This window comes from Schistocerca cancellata, chromosome 11, assembly GCF_023864275.1.
Source record: "Schistocerca cancellata isolate TAMUIC-IGC-003103 chromosome 11, iqSchCanc2.1, whole genome shotgun sequence".
NCBI lineage: Eukaryota > Metazoa > Arthropoda > Insecta > Orthoptera > Acrididae > Schistocerca > Schistocerca cancellata.
This window is the reverse complement of record NC_064636.1, coordinates 33,568,585-33,596,141: the sequence shown is the minus strand read 5'-3', so window position 1 is coordinate 33,596,141 and position 27,557 is coordinate 33,568,585. Positions and strand designations below refer to the sequence as shown.

General features: G+C 41.3%; 1 protein-coding gene and 1 non-coding gene across 6 annotated transcripts in view; both read right to left on the bottom strand.

Annotated features, from left to right (window-relative positions):
• Positions 1-27,557, bottom strand: part of LOC126108920 (serine/threonine-protein kinase OSR1) — a 525,656-nt gene that overhangs the window by 252,194 nt on the left and 245,905 nt on the right. The gene's annotated exons all lie outside the window — the stretch shown is intronic.
• Positions 16,135-16,206, bottom strand: Trnad-guc (transfer RNA aspartic acid (anticodon GUC)). Its single transcript has one exon. It is a non-coding gene; the product is annotated as a tRNA-Asp (tRNA).

Sequence of the window (27,557 nt, the reverse complement as noted above, 5' to 3'; positions counted from 1 at the left end):
CACTTAAATCTATACTCGATGTTAACAAATTCCTCTTCTTGAGAAACGCTTTCCTTGCCATTGCCAGTCTACATTTTATATCCTCTCTACTTCGACCATCATCGGTTATTTTACTCCCTAAATAGCAAAACTCCTTTACTACTTTAAGTGTCTCATTTCCTAATCTAATTCCCTCAGCATCACCCGACTTAATTTGACTACATTCCATTATCCTCGTTTTGCTTTTGTTGATGTTCATCTTATATCCTCCTTTCAAGACACTGTCCATTCCGTTCAACTGCTCTTCCATGTCCTTTGCTGTCTCTGACAGAATTACAATGTCATCGGCGAACCTCAAAGTTTTTACTTCTTCTCCATGAATTTTAATACCTACTCCGAATTTTTCTTTTGTTTCCTTTACTGCTTGCTCAATATACAGATTGAATAACATCGGGGAGAGGCTACAACCCTGTCTTACTCCTTTCCCAACCACTGCTTCCCTTTCATGCCCCTCGACTCTTATAACTGCCATCTGGTTTCTGTACAAACTGTAAATAGCCTTTCGCTCCCTGTATTTTACCCCTGCCACCTTCAGAATTTGAAAGAGAGTATTCCAGTTAACATTGTCAAAAGCTTTCTCTAAGTCTACAAATGCTAGAAACGTAGGTTTGCCTTTTCTTAATCTTTCTTCCAAGATAAGTCGTAAGGTCAGTATTGCCTCACGTGTTCCAACATTTCTACGGAATCCAAACTGATCTTCCCCGAGGTCGGCTTCTACCAGTTTTTCCATTCGTCTGTAAAGAATTCGCGTTAGTATTTTGCAGCTGTGACTTATTAAACTGATAGTTCGGTAATTTTCACATCTGTCAACACCTGCTTTCTTTGGGATTGGAATTATTATATTCTTCTTGAAGTCTGAGGGTATTTCCCCTGTCTCATACATCGTGCTCACCAGATGGTAGAGTTTTGTCATGACTGGCTCTCCCGAGGCCATCAGTAGTTCAAATGGAATGTTGTCTACTCCCGGGGCCTTGTTTCGACTCTGGTCTTTCAGTGCTCTGTCAAACTCTTCACGCAGTATCTTATCTCCCATTTCGTCTTCATCTACATCCTCTTCCATTTCCATAATATTGTCCTCAAGTACATCGCCCTTGTATAAACCCTCTATATACTCCTTCCACCTTTCTGCCTTCCCTTCTTTGCTTAGAACTGGGTTGCCATCTGAGCTCTTGATATTCATACAAGTGGTTCTCTTCTCTCCAAAGGTCTCTTTAATTTTCCTGTAGGCAGTATCTATCTTACCCCTAGTGAGACAAGCCTCTACATCCTTACATTTGTCCTCTAGCCATCCCTGCTTAGCCATTTTGCACTTCCTGTCGATATCATTTTTGAGACGTCTGTATTCCTTTTTGCCTGCTTCATTTACTGCATTTTTGTATTTTCTCCTTTCATCAATTAAATTCAATATTTCTTCTGTTACCCAAGGATTTCTATTAGCCCTCGTCTTTTTACCTACTTGATCCTCTGCTGCCTTCACTACTTCATCTCTCAGAGCTACCCATTCTTCTTCTACTGTCTTTCTTTCCCCCATTCCTGTCAATTGTTCCCTTATGCTCTCCCTGAAACTCTCTACAACCTCTGGTTCTTTCAGTTTATCCAGGTCCCATCTCCTTAAATTCCCACCTTTTTGCAGTTTCTTCAGTTTCAATCTGCAGTTCATAACCAATAGATTGTGGTCAGAATCCACATCTGCCCCAGGAAATGTCTTACAATTTAAAACCTGGTTCCTAAATCTCTGTCTTACCATTATATAATCTATCTGATACCTACTAGTATCTCCAGGATTCTTCCACGTATACAACCTTCTTTTATGATTCTTGAACCAAGTGTTGGCTATGATTAAGTTATGCTCTGTGCAAAATTCTACAAGGCGGGTTCCTCTTTCATTCCTTCCCCCCAATCCATATTCACCTACTATGTTTCCTTCTCTCCCTTTTCCTACTGACGAATTCCAGTCACCCATGACTATTAAATTTTCGTCTCCTTTCACTACCTGAATAATTTCTTTTATCTCGTCATACATTTCATCTATTTCTTCATCATCTGCATGTTGGCGAAAATACATGTTTACTTCCGTAGGTACGCATAAAATGTCATCCGAAATTGTGCTAAACGCATTCTCTGAAAATTATTTCGCGCAGTTAGTTCATGAGCCCACGCGAATAGTAAACGGTTGTGAAAACACACTTGACCTCTTAGCAACAAATAATCCTGAGTTAATAACGAGCATCAAAACCGATTCAGGGATTAGTGAACACAGGGCTGTCGTAGCGAGACTGAATATTGTAATCCCCAAATCCTCGAAAAGTAAGCGAAAAATGTACCTATTCAAAAAAGCAGATAAAAATTCACTTGACGCCGTCCTGAGAGACAATCTCCACTCATTCCAAATTAATAATATAAGTGTAGACCACATGTGGCTTAAATTCAAACAAATGGTACGGCATCGATTGAGAGATTTATACCAAATAAATTAACAAACGACGGAGCTGATCCTCCTTGCTACACTAAACGGGTTAGAACACTGTTGCATAAACAACGAAAAAAACACGCCAAATTTAAACAGACGCAAAATCCCCAAGATTGGCAATCTTTTACAGAAGCTCGAAATTTAGCGCGGACTTCAATGCGAGACGCCTATAACAGTTTCCACAACGAAACTTTGTCGCGAAACCTGGCAGAAAATCCAAAGAGATTCTGGTCGTATGTGAAGTATGTTAGCGGCAAGAAACAATCAATGCCTTCTCTGCGCGATAGCAATGGAGATACTATCGAAGACAGTGCTACCAAAGCAGAGTTACTAAACACAGCCTTCCGAAATGCCTTCAGAAAAGAAGAGGAAGTAAATATTCCAGAATTCGAATATAGAACTGAGTAATGTAGAAGCAAATATGCTCGGAGTAGTGAAGCAACTTAAATCACTTAATAAAAGAAAGTCTTCTGGTCCAGACTGTATACCAATTAGGTTCCTTTCGGAGTATGCTGATGCTTTAGCTCCATACTTAACAATCATTTACAACCGTTCGCTCGAACGAAAGATGCGTACCCAAAGACTACAAAGTTGCACAGGTCACACCAATATCCAAGAAAGGTAGCAGGAGTAATCCAGTTAATTACAGGCCCATATCGTTAACGTCCATGTGTAGCAGGATTTTAGAACATATATTGTGTTCGAACATTATGAATTACGTCGAAGAAAACGGTCTATTGACACACAGTGAACATGAGTTTAGAAAACATCGTTCCTGTGAAACACAACTAGGTCTTTATTCACATGAAGTGTTGATTGCTATTACAACGAATTTCAGATCGATTCCGTATTTATGGATTTCCAGAAGGCTTTTGACACTGTACCACACAAGCGGCTCGTAGTAAAATGGAGTGCTTATGGAATATCTTCCCAGTTATGTGAGTGGATTTGTGCTTTCGTGTCAGAGAGGTCACATTTCGTAGAAATTGACGGAAAGTCATCGAGTAAAACAGAAGTGATTTCTGGCGCTCCTCAAGGTAGTGCTATAGGCCCTTTGCTGTTCCTTATCTATATAAACGATTTGGGAGACAACCTGAGCAGTCATCTTTGGTTGTTTGCAGAAGACGCTGTCGTTTATCGACTAGTAAAGTAATCAGAAGATCAAAACAAGCTGCAAAAGGATTTAGAAGAAATATCGGAATGGTGCGAAAAGTGTCAGTTGGCCCTACATAACGAAAAGTGTTAGGTCATCCATATGAGTGCTAAAAGGAACTCGTTAGACTTCGGTTACACGATAAATCAGTCTAATCTAAAAGCCGTAAATTCAACTAAATACCTACGTATTACAATTACGAACAACTTAAATTGGGAGGAACACACAGAAAATGTTGTGGGGAAGGCTAACCAAAGACTGCGTTTTGTTGGCAGGACACTTAGAAAATGTAACAGACCTACTAAGGAGACTGCCTACTCTACGCTTGTCCGTCCTCTTTTAGAATACTGCTGCGCGGTGTGGGATTCTTACCAGATAGGACTGACGGAGTACATCGAAAAAGTTCAAAGAAAGGCAGTACGTTTTGTATTATAGTGAAATATGGGAGAGAGTGTCACAGAAATGATACAGGATTTGGGCTGGACATCATTAAAAGAGAGGCGTTTTTCGTCGCGACGAGAGGCGTTTTTCGTCGCGACGGTATCTTCTCACGAAATTCCAATCACCAACTTTCTCCTCCGAATGCGAAAATATTTTGTTGACACCGACCTACATAGGGAGGAACGATCACCAAGATAAAATAAGGGAAATCAGAGCTCGTACGGAAAGATACAGGTGTTGATTCTTTTCATGCGGTATACGAGATTGGAATAATAGAGAGTTGTGAAGGTGGTTCGATGAACCCTCTGCCAGACACTTAAATGCGATTTGCAGAGTATCAATGTAGATGTAAAGGCACCAGCGAAGCAGTTCTGCCATCTGCGCTGAGTTACAGGATACGTATATGCACACAGATGGCAGTGGCATCGCGAACACAAGGTGTAAAAAGGGCAGTGGATAAGGCTTCCGACATGATTGTGGCCGCGCGATGGGAATTAACAGACTTTGAACGCGGAATAGTAGTTGGAGCTAGACGCATGGGACATTTCATTTCCGAAATCGTTAGCGAAATCAGTATTCCGAGATGCACAGAGTCAATAGCGTGCCGAGAATGCCAAGTTTCACGTGTAAGGCCGGTACTACAGTATCATATTACTTTGTCAAAGTTGATATGTCAAATATTTATGTCAAAGAAATTTGATGTTGTAATAGGGAACTTTGTCAAATCTCGCCCTATATTCGATCACAGACGGCGTTCGTCTTCTGTTCACCGCAATATGAAACGTAACTGCTTCGAGCGCTGGCGTCGCTACAGCTGTTAGACGTCCCTGTAGTGCGTTTGTAAACATGGCTTAAAAGTTGGTCTGTTCCTGTTTTTATAATAAACTCTCTTCGACTATAGTGCGTTTAAAATTAGTTGCGACCTTTGACGTCTGGCTCAGCGCAGGTGGCATGTCGCCGTCGCCCAGGTAACAGTAATGGCGAGCCAGCTTTCCCTACCACGCCGCCAGCGGTTCGCTAGGTAAAGCGCCCCTGTTGCCACGCCGTGGGTGAACAGCAGAGTTGGGATTCTTTTTCCCGATTCGATTCCTACGATTCAATCTCACATTGCGAATCGATTCCAATGATTCGTTCACGATTCATTCTAGTCTGCGATGGCACGATTGTTACGGAATGCAAAAAAATCCACATTTTACTCACAGATGGCAGGACATGTCTGAAATTGCCAATGGGGTTAGAATCGAACTGTGTCATGATAAGATATGCCAGAAATAGTTTATTTATTAGTAAACATGCACATGACGTCACAAGTGTGATTGTCGATTTATATATGTAATGCTTTAATTGATGAAAGGTCACGTTTGATTTGATGGCATCTATTGTTTTATTTTAAGTATACCAGGAAAGAGGAGTCGATTTGTGCGACAGGTGGTGCAAAATTACGTGGTATGGCAGTTTGGTTGTGTGGCTTGAATGTGTCTAACTACAGACATCTGTTTTAATTAAAAAGTATATTGTAGTAACGTATTTAAATGAGGCATTATGTTTATGACCTAACTCAAGGGAAGACATTTTATAACCAAAAGTGATGTACAGGGTTATTACAAATGATTGAAGCGATTTCACAGCTCTATAATAACTTTATTATTTGAGATATTTTCACAATGCTTTGCACACACATACAAAAACTCAAAAAGTTTTTTTAGGCATTCACAAATGTTCGATATGTGCCCCTTTAGTGATTCGGCAGACATCGGGCCGATAATCAAGTTCCTCCCACACTCAGCGCAGCATGTACCCATCAATGAGTTCGAAAGCATCGTTGATGCGAGCTCGCAGTTCTGGCACGTTTCTTGGTAGAGGAGGTTTAAACACTGAATCTTTCACATAACCCCACAGAAAGAAATCGCATGGGGCTAAGTCGGGAGAGCGTGGAGGCCATGACATGAATTGCTGATCATGATCTCCACCACGACCGAACCGTCGGTTTTCCAATCTCCTGTTTAAGAAATGCCGAACATCACGATGGAAGTGTGGTGGAGCACCATCCTGTTGAAAGATGAAGTCGGCGCTGTCGGTCTCCAGTTGTGGCACGAGCCAATTTTCCAGCATGTCCACATACACGTGTCCTGTAACGTTTTTTTCGCAGAAGAAAACGGGGCCGTAAACTTTAAACCGTTAGATTGCACAAAACACGTTAACTTTTGGTGAATTGCGAATTTGCTGCACGAATGTGTGAAGATTCTCTACCGCCCAGATTCGCACATTGTGTCTGTTCACTTCACCATTAAGAAAAAAATGTTGCTTCATCACCGAAAACAAGTTTCGCACTGAACGCATCCTCTTCCATGAGCTGTTGCAACCGCGCCGAAAATTCAAAGCGTTTGACTTTGTCATCGGGTGTCAGGGCTTGTAGCAATTGTAAACGGTAAGGCTTCTGGTTTAGCCTTTTCCGTAAGATTTTCCAAACCGTCGGCTGTGGTACGTTTAGCTCCCTGCTTGCTTTATTCGTCGACTTCCGCGGGCTACGCGTGAAACTTGCCCGCACGCATTCAATCGTTTCTTCGCTCACTGCAGGCCGAATTGTTGATTTCTCCTTACAGAGGCATCCAGAAGCTTTAAACTGCGCATACCGTCGCCGAATGGAGTTAGCAGTTGGTGGATCTTTGTTGAACTTCATCCTGAAGTGTCGTTGCACTGTTGTGACTGACTGATGTGAGTGCATTTCAAGCACGACATACGCTTTCTCAGCTCCTGTCGCCATTTTGTCTCACTGCGCTCTCGAGCGCTCTGGCGGCAGAAACCTGAAGTGCGGCTTCAGCCGAACAAAACTTTATGAGTTTTTCTACGTATCTGTAGTGTGTCGTGACCATATGTCAATGAATGGAGCTACAGTGAATTTATGAAATTGCTTCAATCATTTGTAATATATATATATATATATATATATATATATATATATATATATATATATATATTTTGCAAAAATTGACTTTTTACGAAAGAATGGAACTATGTAGGTAAACTCAAAAGGCAAAAACCAGTCTAAATACAAAATTTCATCCAAATCGTTCGGGCCGTTTTCGAGATACGCAAAATATAATACATAATCTAAGTGCTATTGCTCGTGTGTAAAGAAGGTGTGTGTGTGTTTTGCATTGCATCTGCAAAAAGTAAGAGGTACGTATTTATTCAGCATACTTGGATTTCTTCATTTTAATCGTGTGTATTGGGAGCTGTGTACTCGCTATATATCGTTTCTGTCATCACTAGTTCGTGTATTACTCGCGCAAACTCAGCTGATGTCGGCGCGGTGGCTGATGGTAGCGATAGTACAATGGGAAATTACTTTACGCTTGTTCCCTTCAGCCACCGCCAAGTATCAGCTTGAACTTGGTTTTCAAGAGTAATATTACGGCCCACGAACTTCGTTTGTTCGTTCCGAGCTTCCTTTGTTCACACACATCCTCCACTTTACTGCCATCTGGCGGTCGTAATCATTCGGCACGACTCGGCATGATTCGGAAGTTGCCTTCGAAGCATAGCGTACTAGGAATCGATGAATCGTTGGAATTGTCACGACTCGGAAACACGCAATCGTTCTTACGATTCTTTTGAACGACGATTCGTCCATATCACGATTCGATTCTTACTATTCTTTATTTACAGCCGTTCAATTCGTGAATCGCCACAACTCTAGTGAACAGAATCACGTCGTGTCACGCATTAGAGGCACCAACGTTCATTAGCTCTCGTTGTAAAGCGATATTTTCTGGCGTTGAATTCTTCTACAGTCGTGAGGTATTCGCTTTGGCGCTGCTTTAATAATAACAGTGCAGCATATCTGAACACGAGATTCGCAATATAAGTGGGCGTTCAAGAACACGTTCACCGGCTGGAAAGATAATGTTCCGTTGCAAAACATTCCTCCGAATTCGGCAATAGTAATGGAAAATGCGCAATACCATTCGGCTGTGATGGATAAAGCTCCAACAATGCAGCGGAGGAAAGCGGTTATATTTCCCTGCGTACAATGGACTGTGTCGAGTTTTGAGTAATACGTTACTTTTCTTGCTGCTGTGTTAACATCTGCTTCTTTTGCCTACAGACAGCAGCGTTTACAGGTGTACATGCCACTAACAATTTAATGCAATTGAAATTGTTGCAGAGTCTTAAAACAGCGTATTATTAAACTGGTAACTAAAGGCGAGACTTACCAATAGTTATGAGAAAGCTCATTGTGAGTATAAAAATAAGTGTGCTGCTTCTTCACTTATATTACTGCAAAAACCTGCAGCAATTCTCGTTTCACAGTCTATTGGTGGTCCTTAAAAATTACATTATTTCATTTACAAAAATATTTAGTTCCTTGAATATCGCGGTAGATATGGAAGTTTCGTATATAAATCGTATGCAAAATACCCTTCCCTCTGCGTGCTATTATTAGCCTAAATCTTGTGAGATACGAGGGATTCGTGAATATTTCATTCTGGCTTTTTCACTGGCAAGTGCGTTCGTGGAAGATCTCTTTACATACGTTCCATTTTTGCGACATTGGAAATAGATAGCAAATTCTTCGAGGTTTAAAAAACAATTTACACGTATCAAAAAAAGTTTTGTATCACCTCGGTTCCGAAAGTTCCGGAACCTGAACAGAAATTGGAATAGAGATCAATATAAACATTTTTTCCGCCCTTTTATTCCTCATAAAAACCACACATTGCATGTTGTACCACCATACAGAGAGATCTTCAGTGGTGGTGGTCGAGATTGCTGTACACACCAGTACCTCTAATACCCAGTAGCACGTCCTCTTGCTTTGATGTATGCCTGTATTCGTCGTGGCATATTATCCACGAGTTCATCAAGTCAATATTGGTCCAGATTGTCCCACTCCTCAACGGCGATTCGGCGTAGATCGCTCAGAGTGGTTGGTGGGTCACGTCGTCCATAAACAGCCCTTTTCAATCTATCCCAGGCATGTCCCATAGGGTTCATGTCTGGAGAACCAGCTGGCCACTCCACTCGAGCGATGTCGTTATTCTGAAGGAAGTCATTCAAAAGATGTGTAGGATGGGGGCGCGAATTGTCGTCCACAAAGACGAATGCCTCGCCAATATGCTGCCGATACGGTTGCACTATCAGTCGGAAGATGGCATTCAGGTATCGTACAGCCGTTACGGCGCCTTGCGTGACCACCAGCGGCGTACGTCTGCCCCATATAATGCCACCCCAAAACAACAGGGAACCTCCACCTGTCTGAAACCGCGAGACCGCTACGGTCGCAGGTTCGAATCCTGCCTTGGGCATGGATGTGTGTGATGTCCTTAGGTTAGTTAGGTTTAAGTAGTTCTAAGTTCTAGGGGACTGATGACCTCAGATGTTAAGTCCCATAGTGCTCAGAGCCATTTTTTGAACCACCACCTTGCTGCACTCGCTGGACAGTGTCTCTAAGGCGTTCAGCCTGACCAGGTTGCCTCCGAACACGTGATGATTGTCCCGTTGAAGGCATATGCGACACTCGTCGGTGAAGAATGGTCCATTCAGCAGGTTGTTGGGCCCATCTGTACCGCGCTGCATGGTGTCGTGGTTGCAAAGATGGACCTCGCCAGGGATGTCGGGAGTGAAGTTGCGCATCGTGCAGCCTATTGCGCACAGTTGTAACACGACCTGCTCTGGCTGCACGAAAAGTATTATTCAACATCGTGGCGTTGCTGTCAGAGTTCCTCTGATCCATAATCCGGTAGGTAGCGGTCATCCACTGCAGTAGTAGCCCTTGGGCGGCCTGAGCGAGGCATGCATCGACAGTTCCTGTCTCTCTGTATCTCCTCCATGCCCGAACAACATCTAGATCTACATCTACATGGAACACTGCAAATCACATTTAAGTGACTGGTAGAGGGTTCATCGAACCACCTTCACAATTCTCTATTATTCCAGTTTCGTATATCGCGCGGAAAAAATCAACACCTATATCTTTCCGTACGAGCTCTGATTTCCCTTATTTTATCTTGGTTATCGTTCCTCCCTATGTAGGTCGGTGTCAACAACATAGTTTCGCATTCTGAGGAGAAAGTTGGTGATTGGAGTTTCGTGAGAAGATTACGTCGCAACGAAAAACGCCTTTCTTGTAATGATTTCCAGCCCAAATCCTGTATCACTTCGGTGACACTCTCTCCCATATTTCGCGATAATACAAAACGTGCTGCCTTTCTTTGAACTTTTTCGATGTACTCCGTCAGTCCTATATGGTAAGGATCCCACACTGCACAGCAGTATTCTAAAAGAGGACGGAGAAGCGTACAGTATGCAGTCTCTTTAGTAGGTCTGTTACATTTTCTAAGTGTCCTTCCAATAAAACGCATTTCTCCTCCTTATGCGAGGCGTCACAACAACGTTTCATCAGGCAACGCCGGTCAACTGTTGTTTGTGTATGAGAAATCGGTTGGTGCTTGACTGTACTCTAGACACCTTGGTTTTCCGCTCTGCGTGGAACGAAATCCAGTTACACTACTGGCCATTAAAATTGCTGCACCACGAAGATGACGTGCTACAGACCTGCGTGTGGTTACACCTACAACGTGCTGACATGAGGAAAGTTTCAGTACCCAGAACAACCACCTCTGGCCGTAATAACGGCCTGGATACGCTTGGGCACTGAGTCAAACAGAGCTTGGATGGTGTGTACAGGTACAGCACGATAATACGGATACGCTTATGCTGTGCGTGATGCGCACACCGTCTGAGCGGTAATACGGGGCAACAGCTTCACCGGCCCATTTAACTTTGAAGCAAAAAAATGAACCAGCTGGTCCAGTTGTAAATAGGCTGTTTAGGTTTTCTTATTGGTAACACTACGTAGCGCTCTGTATGAAAATCACTGGCTGTGCTGTGTGCAGTCTGTGGCTGGTTGGCATTGTTGTGTTGGGCAGCTGGCTGTTAACAGCGCGTAGCGTTGCGCAGTTGGAGGTGAGCCGCCAGCAGTGGTGGATGTGGTGAGAGAGATGACGGAGTTTTCAGAGCGGATGATCTGGACGTGTGTCCATCAGAGACAGTAAATTTGTAAGACTGGATGTCATGAACTGATATATATATTATGACTTTTGAGCACTTTTAAGGTAAATACATTGTTTGTTCTCTATCAAAATCTTTAATTTGCTGACTATGCCTATCAGTAGTTAGTGCCTTCCGTAGTTTGAATTTATTTAGCTGGCAGTAGTGGCGCTCGCTGTATTGCAGTAGTTCGAGTAACGAAGATTTTTGTGAGGTAAGTGATTCATGAAAGGTATAGGTTATTGTCACTCAGGTCCATTCTTTTGTAGGGATTATTGAAAGTCAGATTGCGTTGCGCTAATAATATTGTGTGTCAGTTTCGTGTTGATCAGAATAGGTAAATAGCGAAATGTCTGAGTACGTTCAGTTCTGCTCAGCTGTTTGAAAATCAAGTAATGTAAGAGGTTTATCAGCACAGTCATTCATAAATTTTTCTAAAGGGACGTTTCATACAGTTTAACCTGCACTAATGTTTGTAGCTGCAGGTAAGACGTGAAAAGAGGCGAGCAGAGAAACAATAGAGCATCGAATGTCATTTAACTTTTGAACAGAATGAAGTAATGGTCGGGAAAATTCCTGCAACCAGAAGGAGAGTGTAACATTCTCTCGTTCTCAGATACCATAGTTTTGAAATTAAAAACAAGAGTGTTGAAAATTTCCGACTTAATCTCGGAATTTTTCAGCTCGAGCTATGTGTGACTCAAGGCGTTTTTGACGGGATTTGACCGTATAGTTAAATACTGAAGCCTCTGAAGGTTGACGAATCCGAGAAATACAGTTCAGTACTGGAACTGCCATCTGCTACGTTGATGAAGAGTCGACCAGCTACAGAATCCGGGGAACTAGCGAAGCGCCACATTTTCTCCTCTTCTTTTACGACCTGCCGTTCCGTATCCCACCAGGTTTTGGCACAAACGTGTGACGAAGCTGCGTTCTTTAGTTTCAGTACGTCTGGTGGGTTAAATGCCTCGTTATTTATCGCGACAAGTCCCTTAACTTGGCTCCACATCAGCTCTGTTCGGGTCATATTGCAGTGGTGCGGTGGCAAATGTAAATATACAGCATTTGTACCGTGTGCTCGATGCTGTGAAAATTAGTGTGCTCCATGTTTCCACGACGGTTATCACTCTGGCTCATGTGATAACCACGTCTGTGATATAAAACAACGACCATAATCCAAGTTAAGAGTGTTTGATACATTTCATTTTTGTCCTATAATTTAATTTGCTAAGTCTTCTTAATTGTTGCCAGCATCATATTTAAAGTACCAGGGAAGCAGGTTGCTAGCCTTACTTGCCCCGAGTCCCATTGGGTTTTACCCCTAACGGCTGAGGGACTAACCGGTGGATTTGGTAGTCTTTGCCGTATGAGCACAAAGGTGACCACGACTCAGAAAATGTCCGAGATGCCCAGCCTTATTCCAAAGTAGCTGGTATCCCGACTGTCGGGACCACTTACTTGGCCACTCATACGTTGCCCGTGGTTCACAAACTAGGACATGACCACAGGAACCCACACCATGAACCACATGAATTAAGTCAGAACTCATCAAATACAGTGGAATGTCAGGTCTTAAATGGCTACACAGGATAATTGAAATGGCCTGGGAGGCCGGGACAGGTTCCATCAGACTGGACAAAAGCAGTAATCACACCAATCTTTAAACATGGAAACAGAAAAGATTGTAACAACTACAGAGGTATCTCTTTAACCAGCGTTGTGGGTAAAATCTTCTCAGGTATTGTTGAAAGGAAAGTGCGAGTATTAGTTGAGGACCAATTGGATGAAAATCAGTGTGGGTTTAGGCCTCTTAGAGGTTGTCAGGACCAGATCTTTAGCTTACGGCAAAGAATGGAGAAGTGTTATGAGTGGAACAGGGAATTGTATCTATGCTTTATAGATCTAGAAAAGGCATATGACCGGGTTCCTAGGAGGAAGTTATTGTCTGTTCTACAAGATTATGGAATAGGAAGCAAACTATTGCAAGCAATTAAAGGTCTTGACATGGATAGTCAGGCAGCAGTTAGAGTTGCGGTAAATTGAGTTCATGGTTCAGAGTAGTTTCAGGGGTAAGACAAGGCTGCAACCTGTCTCCACTGTTGTTCATATTATTTATGGATCATATGTTGAAAACAATAGACTGGCTGGGTGAGATTAAGATATGTGAACACAAAATAAGCAGTCTTGCATATGCGGATGACTTAGTTGTGATGGCAGATTCGATTGAAAGTTTGCAAAGTAATATTTCAGAGCTAGATCAGAAATGTAAGGACTATGGTATGAAGATTAGCATCTCCAAAACGAAAGTAATGTCAGTGGGAAAGAAATATAAACGGATTGAGTGCCAAATAGGAGGAACAAAGAACAGGTGGATGGTGTCAAGTACTTAGGATGCATATTCTCACAGGATGGCAACATAGTGAAAGAACTGGAAGCGAGGTGTAGCAAAGCTAATGCAGTGAGCGCTCAGCTACGATCTACTCTCTTCTGCAAGAAGGAAGTCAGTACCGAGACTAAGTTATCTGTGCACCGTTCAATCTTTCGACCAACTTTGTTGTATGGGAGCGAAAGCTGGGTGGATTCAGGTTACCTTATCAACAAGGTTGAGGTTACGGATATGAAAGTAGCTAGGATGATTGCAGGTACTAGTAGATGGGAACAATGGCAGGAGGGTGTCCACAATGAGGAAATCAAAGAAAAACTGGGAATGAACTCTATAGATGTAGCAGTCAGGGCGAACAGGCTTAGATGGTGGGGGTCATGTTACACGCATGGGAGAAGCAAGGTTACCCAAGAGACTCCTGGGTTCAGCAGTAGAGGGTAGGAGGAGTCGGGGCAGACCGAGGAGAAGGTACCAGGATTCGGTTAAGAATGATTTTGAAGTAATAGGTTTAACATCAGATGAGGCACCAATGTTAGCACTGAATAGGGGATCATTGAGGAACTGTATAAGGGGGGCTATGCTCCAGACTGAACGCTGAAAGGCATAATCAGTCTTAAATGATGATGATGATGATGATGATGAAGTCTTCTTAATTTATACGATCTTGGATAGTTAAGAATTTATTTTTGCGATGAAAACTGGAACTTTTTATGTAATATGTCATTAGAAAAAAGAATACATGCATTTTTCATAAAAAAGATCATTAAATACGTGTTAATTAACATATATTTGATGACTTTAATATTTAAAATATGTAGGTATTTCAAATTGAACGAAAAACAGAAAATCGAAGTTCTACAACGCCCCAATTCAACTACGCCCCCCCATTTACAAATTCGCCTTAGATTTCGTAAATAATGTACTTGGATTACTTCAAAACCGAATTTTTTCTGTAGACTTCCGAATTACAATCTATTTGTTGCCACTTTTTAACAGCGTTCCAGGGAGCAGCGGAAGCCATTTTCACACTAATAAATCAACAGCGTGACAATCAGAGCACAACAGTCACTATGTTTACATGCGCTCTCAAAACCGGATTTCGTAAACCGATTTACCAATACCGCTTCTGGTTGTCATCTAAACACTCCAAAATCGATTCTGAAATTCCGCATATGGTTGCCAGTTTTCTACTTCTGCAATAGCTCTTCGATACGAAGTGAACACACAACCGTTTCTGGAACGTGTTTGGGAATCAAATTATGTCTTGTTTTCAAAATATTCGTCGAATATGGACGGAGTGACCTTACTGTGCAACGAAGGAGATGCACAAATATTACATTGAGAATGAAACTGTCTGCTTTAATATGTAAGTGAAGAGATACAGCAAATGTGCTGACTGTATCAGAAACTGGAACACGTGTTTCCCAGGCGCAATATTTAACTGGGTTACAAAAATCAGCTTCAGACCTTATCATGTAAGAACGACAACTAAAAACGGTTTATGAAATTCGGTTTTCGTCTTTCGGAAGATGCAAAAGTAGTGATTACAGAGACTACGACTGTACATGATTTTTGAAATAAAAGTTAGATAGCTAAAGTATGATTAAGAAAAACGTTGATCACTGTTAATGCATTAGAATGTTATTTATGGATTCTACAGTTACTTCTTGGTAGAACAGTTTAATATTTACAGTTAAGTAGCAGGTACACAGTTTTCGTTCTACTGATTTTTGTTTGTTTCGAACTAGTTATCGGATTATTAGGCTATCTCTAATTGTTTGCTGAAGATGGCCTAATAAGCTGAAAAATAGCTCGAAATGAACAAAAATCACTAGAACAGGCCAATCTGAGGTAGTTTCCCGACTTGATAGACCACAAGTGTCCCGTATCAAACTGTTCAACTTGGTACCTCGATACGCTACCTCAAATTGTCCTACGAAAACTACGTGAGGTACAGCGCATGCGCGTCGAGCGAGTTTTTCAAGATTCTCGCTCTCTCTTCGCACACCCCATTGGTTCTAGAGAAAAAAAATGAATAGGACCTTTTTTGCAGGAAATTTAATATAGTTTAATTTTGTACAGCGACACGTTTTCGCTGGTGGTTGCGGTTGTCGAGTTATTCAAGAAAAACGTATAAAAGTGATATAAAATGTGTTCTATCGCGGAAACCATTCGGAATAGGTCATACGTCCATATGAAGTTTTTTTGCTCAGAATGACTAATACTATCACCTATCAAAGCCTGTAGCTTTCCTACTGTCTCACCCTTGTATAGTTATTACAATAGATTTAATACATGGTCTTGAGTGAAAAATCCGATACAGATTTTTTGTTTAAAAAAGTTTTGGCTCTTTAGTTTCATATATTACTATAATTTCGCAGTTCTTCTCGTGTTATGGTAACAGCTGTAATGTGGTATGCCTTTGCTTAGAGCTAAAAACATTGGACGATGACTTAAAATCCGAAACTTGCCAGACCAATAAAATGTTAAACAAATAACAATTTAAGTGGAAAAAAAGCCGCATCCACTTAAGATTGTGCAGCAACCGTGTCATTCCCGTAATATCAGGGAAGTCTTGCGGTATAAAAATCGCATCTCCCCGGCGGGGAATCGAACCCCGGTCTCCCGCGTGACAGGCGGGGATACTGACCACTATACTACCGAGGATGCGCTACCTGCAGTGCTCTCAGTTACGTATAAAAATATAATATGACTAGTGATAAGACGATAACCATTGATATTCGTCAGTGTATAACAACCGGCTGCCACAAATGCGGAATCTTTGACTCACTCGTGCACAGGTATGTTTGTGGGGCAGCGCGGCAAGGGTGGAATTTTCTCAGTCAGCGGTTATTCGTCATTAATAATGACGAAGGCACGCTGTCGGAACTTTCGCGAGCTGATGCGGCAATGCTCCTCTGTGGATATTCGCACATACAATCTTGTACAATATAAGGATGGGAAGAACGCACCGATTAAAGCCAATACCGGCATTTTAGTTCTGAATAACCGATATTTATTGGTATCTGTTTGGTCTCGATTACAACAGCTGGTTTTGTACTTTACTAATAGCAGAGTACAAAAAAATATCATTTAGCCATAACAGCATTTCTAAAATTTTTCTTACAATATGCATTGGTTCGAAATATTGCGGTATTATAGAAAATGGGAAAAGAGATCTGTGCTATTTTAATAACAATGCTGACAGAAAGGAGCAACAGATGGCATGCTGCCACAATAATGTCCCTGTCATCATGTGGCATGACCATAGAGTACATATCTCTCGAGTGAGCATTTCGTAATGCGCGTGTTGTCAACATTAAACCAGGATTGTCACGTGTTTTCGGGACTTTGCTGTGCGTGTGTGCTTTCCGCAGAGTTTGAGGTTTATAATGTCAAGGGTTTTTGTTGTGTTTACACCGTTTGTTGATAGTGTAATAGCGATGGTGAATTACTGTCGTTGCTAAGGGTGCAAAGACAAGTATGTGAAAGGAGGGGTAGTAACTTTTATGGGTACATACCATGTAGCTCTAATTATAGTTATCATATTAGTAAGAGAGACTGTATATGTTTAAAAATTTCGAGACGTATTATAAGTAAGACGATTCTGTAGACCTATTTTTCTACGATTTTGTAACTATATAATAGATATTACGGCTCGTACTAAAGCTTACAAAAAATTGCTTCCTCTCGTAAATTTGCTAGTGGAACAGGAAAGGGAATGGTTAGTTGTTTCAGCAAATACATGCATTTATCAGTGACTTGTCGATTATGTATATAGATTTGAAAGACGGGAGACAGGTAAATTCAATAGAGTGGGAGTTTGTAATTGCCTTCGTATAATATGTGTGCCCAAACCTTTTTGTTTACTATAAGTAAACCATGTTAAGTGTGTCTAGGACACGGAGAATGATTATGTGTGATTTATATTTTAGTTTCCCGAAGGATGAACAACGAGTAAAGATGTGGCTCCCGAAAATAAGGAGGAGTAATTTTGTCCCCACAAAATATTCCAAGGTATTATAACGTTGTTGCTTTATTTTGTGGTGTAAGCGGAACTGATAGACAATAAAAGCGGGTTAAAGCTGTGAGCTGTCTGGGGAAGTTAACCTTGCATTACTGCGCAACTGTTTCACCAGGTATCCAGTCTAGCTTACCAAATTCCGAACCAGACTAACATTAATTATAATCTTTTAATAGTCATACGACAACCGGTGATATATATATATATATATATATATATATATATATATATATATATATATAAGAGAATTTAAATAAAAAGAAATAAATGAGTTTATATTTGGAAATTTATTTTAACATTGATCATTGAAATTCCAGCATATTAAATTTGATTCATAACTAAACTGGTGCCTTATTTAGGATTGTGGAAAATGTGAGTTTGTAATCTTACGGAACACATCAAATATGGAGCCAAGATTGGGAGACTGCATACAACACTGCATTCATAAAATACCACACAAAGAACGTTGAAACATATGCAAGAGGAAATTAACCACAACCAACCGATTCAATTTTCACCCAAAGAAGTTACGTTCGTAGTACAATCCTGTCTGTCATGTAATTACCACACACTGGTATACTAAATTCATACTAACTCTCTGTGAAATCTTCCCAAAAAGAATAGCTGAGGGCTACTTTGATGATTACACCACGTGCTTCACGTGGTCAACTTGGTTTACACAAAGCGTGTAACTCCACAATAATTTTGATAATTAAAATAAATTAGATCGAAAAGCAATTTACAAAAGAAAAACCTCGAACTGGTTACTAACGTCTTACTATTAACCTGATGGGTCAAACAATTATATAAACACGTGGTACTGGTCTCACAAAGTACACCCCACGTGGGTTGAATATAAAGAAAAGTTGCTATATTGAAAAATATTGTCAAGACGAGATGTTATAATCTCACGCACACTCGCATTTAAGATTGATGATCTTAGTTAGAGTTACTGATCAACACGTGGTTCCACTTTACTCACAAAGTAGTGACAAAGTAACTACTGGAAGATATTCTGAACTTCACACTCGAAATACACTGCGTTGCAATTTAAGATAACATTAGATATTTTAGAGCTAAACCTGAAATAAAGGTGATTAAATTTTCAGTTAGGCTGAACTTAAGAAATCCATTGTCCTACGGACTTAGACACGCGCTTAGCCGGAGATCTTACCACTTCAGACGCTCGCCACGGACAGACTGCCGTGGTCCCTTCCTGAGGGGTGGCTCACAAATACAAACGGAAGTGGCCAGAGGGGCAGCTTCCTATACCAACATGACAAAGGACGGACAGGACCATACTAAGGATAGAAACCTCTCTGCTTTTAGAAAGCGTAGCTACCTGTTCCGACGTTGGACCTACTGTTCTCTAGCAGACAGGCTTGTCTGCTACCCTCAAGCATGCAACTAGAAATACATTTGCTCGTTCATCCTCTCACACAGAAGGGAAGCGGGATGACAGTGTCTTATCATATAAAGTATATAAAAGAAAGCGGATGTAGGTTCCGTATGAGACTGTGTGACATGAATTACATATAAACTGTGTTTTAAAGTGTAGTAGTGTGACAGATCGTTCTTGTTTATGTGTAAAAGTAACACGTTTCACTGCTCAGTCTCCTCCCAGATAGTCAGAAACGCCACAGTAAATTTAGAAGAGGAATTTATGCCGTAAATGACAACAGATTTAAGAAATTAACATGAAAGGAATCCAACAGAGACCTTTCAGTATGTTCAAAACACTTTGAAGAGGAATGTTTAGACAGAGAAAATTTGGGACGTGTGTGGCTGAAGGTAGCTAATCAAAGTACACATTCATCTTCTATGGTGTATTTTACCTTCAATTTATTTTCCTCACCATTTGATTAAGAAGCGTAAAATATTAGTAAACATGTCCCCAAACTCTTTCATTTGTGTCACTTTCCACTTCCGTTAATGATGTTATATGAGTTGACTGTTACATGACCAACTGTGTTTGCTTTACAGTACATTTATTCTCCTATCGCCTTTTACCCCCCTTCTTACTCAGTCTAGTATTTATTTAATAAACTGGGTCAAAGTACGTAAAATGCGTTAAATAAATACTTCAAAGTGTCACCAGTAGGAAAAATTGTGCTTTAGGTCGCAAAAACGAGAAAATAAATACGCAGAAATAGCAGAAAAAAGGGCGAATTAGCAGGGATATAATCGCTAATGTGTGGCAAATTTGGTGTTTTTCGGACACTTGCAAATGTACTAGCGTACTGTCAAGTCGTATTTCAAGACTATAACTGCAAAAGGCTCTGTAATACTATAAAGTGCCGTATGATACCGAAAACTACCAAAAATCGAGTGCATCTGAATGGTGACACCTATCGCAAAGAAGCAGGATGTAATATCACTTGCCCTTAAAAGTTACGTAGCTGGTTTATTCCCGGTATCAAATGGATTCTGTTAAAATATCTGCGCAATGTAAATAAATAATCCACGACACGCACCAAAAGAATCCGTCTGTACTGGGGATGTAGTGCCATTCTAAATATACAGGGCGCTATACGGACAAACACACGACGTCCCGAGAACACGTGACCAATGTATGTTGAAAACACAAAATCTGTTCTGCGCATGTGAATGCTCACTCCAGAGATATTTACTCTACGGGCGTGACGTACGATAACACGAGACTTACCGCCATCTGTTCTGTACGTGGGTTTCTCGCTGAGTTTGCCGGACATTGTACTGCAGAATGGCACCAAACCTAGTCTGGAAATATTTTTAAGAAATGGCGTAGCAGTGAAATACACTTCTTGATTTCGACATAAAAGTTTTCTGGGTACGGTATCGCGTCATAATGTATAAAACTACTGCTGCTGGAGAAATAAAAAACGTTTCGGCCACGGTTGCGGCGGCCTTCTTCTGGGTCTATAGTTTTATACATTATGACGCGGTACCATATCCAGAAAACTTAGACACTGGACACGCATTCGGGAGGACGACGGTTCAATCCCGCGTCCGGCCATCCTGATTTAGGTTTCCCGTGATTTCCCTAAATCGCTCCAGGCGAATTCCGGGATGGTTCCTTTCAAAGGGTACGGCCGACTTCCTTCCCCTTCCCTTATTCGATGAGACGATGACCTCGCTGTCTGGTCTCCCCAAACAACCCAACCCAACCCCCCCCCCCCCCCAGTAAACTTTTATGTCGACTGCCTCTGGCCGCGGAGGCCTACACAATTATACTTCTTGGTTTGTTTCAAGAAATTAAAGATTTGCCTGCCGTTTCTATGAAATAATAAAAGAGGAAGGAGATGGTGCTAACAGTAATAAACTAAAATAATTGAACACGTGTTCATTCACAGCATGCAATAAAAGTAGAAAGTAGCTGACATGCTGTCTCTGTCTACCTAACATACTTTTGTCTGCTTATAGCCCTTAAAAACGGACAAATTAACACAAAAAACAGAGTTCTTCAACGTCAGATTTCAAATCTTCGCACTGATTGTTCGTAATGGTCAAATAGCGGTATCATCCCCCATTACAACATGATTTTCGTGCAGAGTTTCAAAAAACTAGAATCAATAGGAGAACGCCGGTGATTTAACGTAGTATACAACTTTTGTAATATTTTCAACCACTTCTCACTCTTCGAGAAGAGCAGCGAACAGTGGACGGACCAAGTTTTCTTTTATTCAATATTTTGATTCCATGTATCTTGAATCTGTTGTTGTTGTTGTGGTTTTCAGTCCAGAGACTGGTTTGATGCAGCTCTCCATGCTACTCTATCCTGTGCAAGCTTCATCATCTCCCAGTACCTACTGCAGCCTACATCCTTCTGAATCTGCTTAGTGTATTCATCTCTTGGTCTTCCTCTACGATTTTTACCCTCCACGCTACCCTCCAATACTAAATTGGTGAAGTCCCATAAGATTTCACAATTAAACTGGTGATCGCTTGATGCCTCAGAACATATCCTACCAACCGATCCTTTCTTCTAGCCAAGTTGTGCCACAAACTCCTCTTCTCCCCAATTCTATTCAATACCTCCTCATTAGTTATGTGATCTACCCATCTAATCTTCAGCATTCTTCTGCAGCATTTACCGTCCATGTTTCACTTTCATACATGGCTAAACTCCATACAAATACTTTCAGAAACGTCTTCCTGACACTTAAATCTATACTCGATGTTAACAAATTTCTCTTCTTCAGAAACGCTTTCCTTGCCATTGCCAGTCTACATTTTATATCCTCTCTACTTCGACCAGCATCAGTTATTTTGCTCCCCAAATAGCAAAACTCATTTACTACTTTAAGTGTCTCATTTCCTAATCTAATTCCCTCAGCATCACCCGACTTCATTCGACTACATTCCATTATCCTCATTTTGCTTTTGTTGATGTTCATCTTATATCCTCCTATCAAGACACTGTCCATTCTATTAAAATGCTATTCCAATTCCTTTGCTGTCTCTGACAGAATTATAATGTCATCGGAAAAACTCAAAGTTGTTATTTCTTCTCCATGGATTTTAATACCTACTCCGAATTTTCCTTTTATTTCCTTTACTGCTTGCTCAATATATAGACTGAATAACAGGGAGGCTCACTCCCTTCCCAACCACTGCTTCCCTTTCATGTCCCTTGCCTCTTATAACTGCCATCTGGTTTCTGTACAAATTGTAAATAGCCTTTCGCTCCCTGTATTTGACCCCTGCCACCTTCAGAATTTGAAAGAGAGTATTCCAGGCAACATTGTCAAAAGCTTCCTCTAAGATGGAAGTGAAACATGGACGATAAATACTTTGGACAAGAAGAGAACAGAAGCTTTCGAAATGTGGTGCTACAGAAGAATGCTGAAGAATGGGTAGATCTCGTAACTAATGAGGAGGTATTGAATAGAATTGGGGAGAAGAGGAGTTTGTGGCACAACTAGACTAGAAGAAGGGATCGATTGGTAGGACATGTTCTGAGGCATCAAGGGATCACCAATTTAGCATTGGAGGGCAGAATGGAGGGTAAAAATCGTAGAGGGAGACCAAGAGACGAATACACTAAGCAGATTCAGAAGGATGTAGGTTGCAGTAGGTACTGGGAGATGAACAAGCTTGCACAGGATAGAGTAGCATGGAGAGCTGCATCAAACCAGTTTCAGGACTGAAGACCACAACAACAACAACAACAAATTAAGAAAACATAACAGTTTAATTTTTTAGGACAAAAATTAAAAAAATTTTGGCTTTGTCCATTGTTTCATAACACAGATGTAGACTCACACGAAGCAGAGTGATAAAGTGTCGCATAGACATGACAAACGCCGGACGCGGTGGTCTAGCGGTTCTCGGCGCTCAGTCCGGAGCCGCGCGACTGCTACGGTCGCAGGTTCGAATCCTGCCTCGGGTATGGATGTGTGTGATGTCCTTAGGTTAGTTAGGTTTAAGTAGTTCTACGTTCTAGGGGACTGGTGACCATAGATGTTAAGTCCCATAGTGCTCAGAGCCATTTGAATCATTTTTGAAACATGACAAACAATTATTTTCACAGTATTGAGCACACCATACAAATGCTGCATTTTTACGTTTGTCAGTGTACGATTATATATAAATCCAACAGAATTGATCTAGAGCCACGTTCCGGAATTTGTCGCGAGAAATAACGTGACTGTTAAGCTGCAGACGTACCGGAACCAACGCACGCAGCTTTCTCACACGTCACTGCCGATCGCTGGCGGGTCACAGAACGGCATGTGACAAAAGAAGCGGGGAAAATGGGACGGCGTCGTGGACTCTGTTGTTTACCGACTCCTTGTCAACGTAGTAGACGTAGTAGTTCCAGAACTGAAACGTATTTGTAGGATTCAGATAAGGAAGGACCTAAGAGATTACCAGACGACTGACTGTAATTAATACCTTCAGTGGCGTCAGTATTCAAGAATACGGTGAAATCCCTGAAATACGCTTCTGAGTCAGACATAGCTCCCTCAGATAAATTACCCTCTGTTTAAGTTAGGAATTTGCACCACTCTTGTTTGTAATTATAGTACTATGTTAGGTGAGGACTACAGAATTTTACGGTTTCCGTCTGGTCACATAAGAAGCGTGAGGTAGTGTAGGAGTTTTTCCGAATATTATTTCACTCTCTTTAAAAAATTAAATGACATTCGAAACTATATTGTTTCTCGCATCCTCTCTTTTTATGTGTGAACTGCAACTGCCCAGACCATGCAGGTCACTCGGACCAGCTGGTTGCCTTTTTGCTCCGTAGTTAAATGCGCGGAATATAATAACTCCAATCCCAAAGAAAGCAGTTGTTGACAGATGTGAAAATTACCGAACTATCAGTTTAATAAGTCACAGCTGCAAAATACTAACGCGAATTCTATACAGACGAATGGAAAAACTGATAGAAGCCGACCTCGGGGAAGATCAGTTTGGATTCCGTAGAAATGTTGGAACACGTGAGGCAATACTGACCTTACGACTTATCTTAGAAGAAAGATTAAGGAAAGGCAAACCTACGTTTCTAGCATCTGTAGACTTAGAGAAAGCTTTTGACAATGTTGACTGGAATACTCTCTTTCGAATTCTGAAGGTGGCAGGGGTAAAATACAGGGAGCGAAAGGCTATTTACAATTTGTACAGAAACCAGATGGCAGTTGTAGGAGTCGAGGGACATGAAAGGGAAGCAGTGGTTGGGAAGGGAGTAAGACAGGGTTGTAGCCTCTCCCCGATTTTATTCAATCTGTATATTGAGCAAGCAATAAAGGAAACAAAAGAAAAGTACGGAGTAGGTATTAAAATCCATGGAGAAGAAATAAAAACTTTGAGGTTCGCCGATGACATTATAATTCTGTCAGAGACAGCAAAGGACTCGGAAGAGCAGTTGAACGGAATGGACAGTGTCTTGAAAGGAGGGTATAAGATGAACATCAACAAAAGCAAAACGAGGATAATGGAATGTAGTCGAAATAAGTCGGGTGATGCTGAGGGAATTAGATTAGGAAATGAGACACTTAAAGTAGTAAAGGAGTTTAGCTATTTGGGGAGCAAAATAACTGACGATGGTCGAAGTAGAGAGGATATAAAATGTAGACTGGCAATGGCAAGGAAAGCATTTCTGAAGAAGAGAAATTTGTTAACATCGAGTATAGATGTAAGTGTCAGGAAGTCGTTTCTGGGAGTATTTGTATGGAGTGTAGCAATGTATGGAAGTGAAACATGGATGCTAAATAGCTTAGACAAGAAGAGAATAGAAGCTTTCGAAATGTGGTGCTACAGAAGAATGCTGAAGATTAGATGGGTAGATCACATCAGTAATGAGGAGGTATTGAATACAATTGGGGAGGAGTTTGTGGCACAACTTGACAAGAAGAAGGGACCGGTTGGTAGGACATGTTCTGAGGCATCAAGGGATCACAAATTTAGCATTGGAGGGCAGCGTGGAGGGTAAAAATCGTAGAGGGAGACCAAGAGATGAATACACTAAGCAGATTCAGAAGGATGTAGGTTGCAGTAGATACTGGGAGATGAAGAAGCTTGCACAGGATAGAGTAGCATGGAGAGCTGCATGTTGCAGTGCTCTCCGATACATACGATCGAACAGCGGAGGAGTGGTACTCAAGCGTCAACTTTAGGTTACAATATCTCCGGATGTAATTAACATTTTACAATGCAACAAACGGCACTGATTACGTATTTGTTTATGTGTTCAGATGTGCGAACAAAACTAACGGGGTTCCATTTAAAAAAACGTATGTTTGTGTTAAAATACATACTTCCGTGCATTTTTTTATGGTTTGTATTAACCAATTATACTAGCCCCTCTCCTCACGTTCGGTCTGTGGAATCGATTGGTCAGTATTTGATGTGGTTTACGAAATATATCCAGCGGTAATGTTAGGTGACTCACCCTGTATAGCCTATCCCTATTGTGCTTGACTGTACTCGAGACAGCTTGGTTTCCGCTCCGCGTGGAACGAAGTCTAATGAGATTCAAGCAAACGCAGAAGAATACATGGTGCAATGTCTACATCAGGTTTATTCTTATGATAACACACTCTAAAACAATGTCGGAAATCAGCTGCCGCCGAAACCTGCCTCGAATGTAATCACGAAATGAAACACGAGGAGACAAGTATAGCCGTGCGAACGAAGTTTGTGGGACAGGGTAATTAAGTTGTCTGACGAAATACAGACGTCAGATAACCTGGAAGACAGGCATGGAGGTGTCCATTTAAATACTGCTTTGGGTCCGGCACTTGATTTATTAAAATCCCGCCGGCCGTCACACCCACAGGAGCTGGCAAAACGCCGAGAGGGAATTTTCGTTTCACTCGATATCAACGCGAGCTGTGAAAAACAAAAGAGCATCAAATGGCGTAGTGGGCGTCGGGAATCGAAGGCGGCTATAAATAGCGGCGTGAGACCAGCAGTACAACGTCGTCGGCAAGTTGGGCCGCAGGAAGCCAAGAGCACGCCGACATCCGACAACATCCCAATCCCAGACTAATCCATACGTGTGTTTTTTTTTTTTTTTTTTTTTTTTTTTTTTGTCACTAGTTTGATGCGGCCCGCCACGAATTCCTTTCCTGTGCTAACCTCTTCATCCCAGAGTAGCACTTGCAACCTACGTCCTCAATTATTTGCTTGACGTATTCCAATCTCTGTCTTCCTCTACAGTTTTTGCCCTCTACAGCTCCCTCTAGTACCATGCAAGTCATTCCCTCATGTCTTAGCAGATGTCCTATCATCCAGTCCCTTCTCCTTATCAGTGTTTTCCACATATTCCTTTCCTCTCCGATTCTACGTAGAACCTCCTCATTCCTTACCTTATCAGTCCTAATTTTCAACATTCGTCTATAGCACCACATCTCAAATGCTTCGATTCTCTTCTATTCCGCTTTTCCCACAGTCCATGTTTCACTATCATACAATGTTGTACTCCAGACGTACATCCTCAGAAATTTCTTCCTCAAATTAAGGCCGGTATTTGATATTAGTACACTTCTCTTGGCCAGAAATGCCTTTGTCTGCTTTTGATGTCCTCCTTGCTCCGTCCGTCATTGGTTATTTTACTGCCTAGGTAGCAGAATTCCTTAGCTTCCTCTACTTCGTGACCATCAATCCTGATGTTAAGTTTCTCGCTGTTCTCATTTCTACTACTTCTCATTACCTTCGTCTTTCTCCGATTTACTCTCAAACCGTACTGTGTACTCATTAGACTGTTCATTCCGTTCAGCAGATCATTTAATTCCTCTTCACTTTCACTCAGGATAGCAATGTCATCAGCGAATCGTATCATTGATATCCTTTCACCTTGTATTTTAATTCCACTCCTGAACCTTTCTTTTATTTCCATCATTGCTTCCTCCATGTACAGATTGAAGAGTAGGTGCGAAAGGCTACAGCCTTGTCTTACACCCTTCTTAATACGAGCACTTCGTTCTTGATCGTCCGCTCTTATTATTCCCTCTTGGTTGTTGTACATATTGTATATGACCCGTCTCTCCCTATAGCTTACCCCTACTTTTTTCAGAATCTCGAACAGCTTGCACCATTTTATATTGTCGAACGCTTTTTCCAGGTCGACAAATCCTATGAAAGTGTCTTGATTTTTCTTTAGCCTTGCTTCCATTATTAGCCATAACGTCAGAATTGCCTCTCTCGTCCCTTTACTTTTCCTTAAGCCAAACTGATCGTCACCTAGCGCATTCTCAATTTTCTTTTCCATTCTTCTGTATATTATTCTTGTAAGCAGCTTCGATGCATGAGCTGTTAAGCCGATTGTGCGATAATTCTCGCACTTGTCAGCCCTTGCCGTCTTCGGAATTGTGTGGATGATGCTTTTCTGAAAGTCAGATGGTATATCGCCAGACTCATATATTCTACACACCAACGTGAATAGTCGTTTTGTTGCCACTTCCCCCAATGATTTTAGAAATTATGATGGAATGTTATCCATCCCTTCTGCCTTATTTGACCGTAAGTCCTCCAAAGCTCTTTTAAATTCCGATTCTAATACTGGATC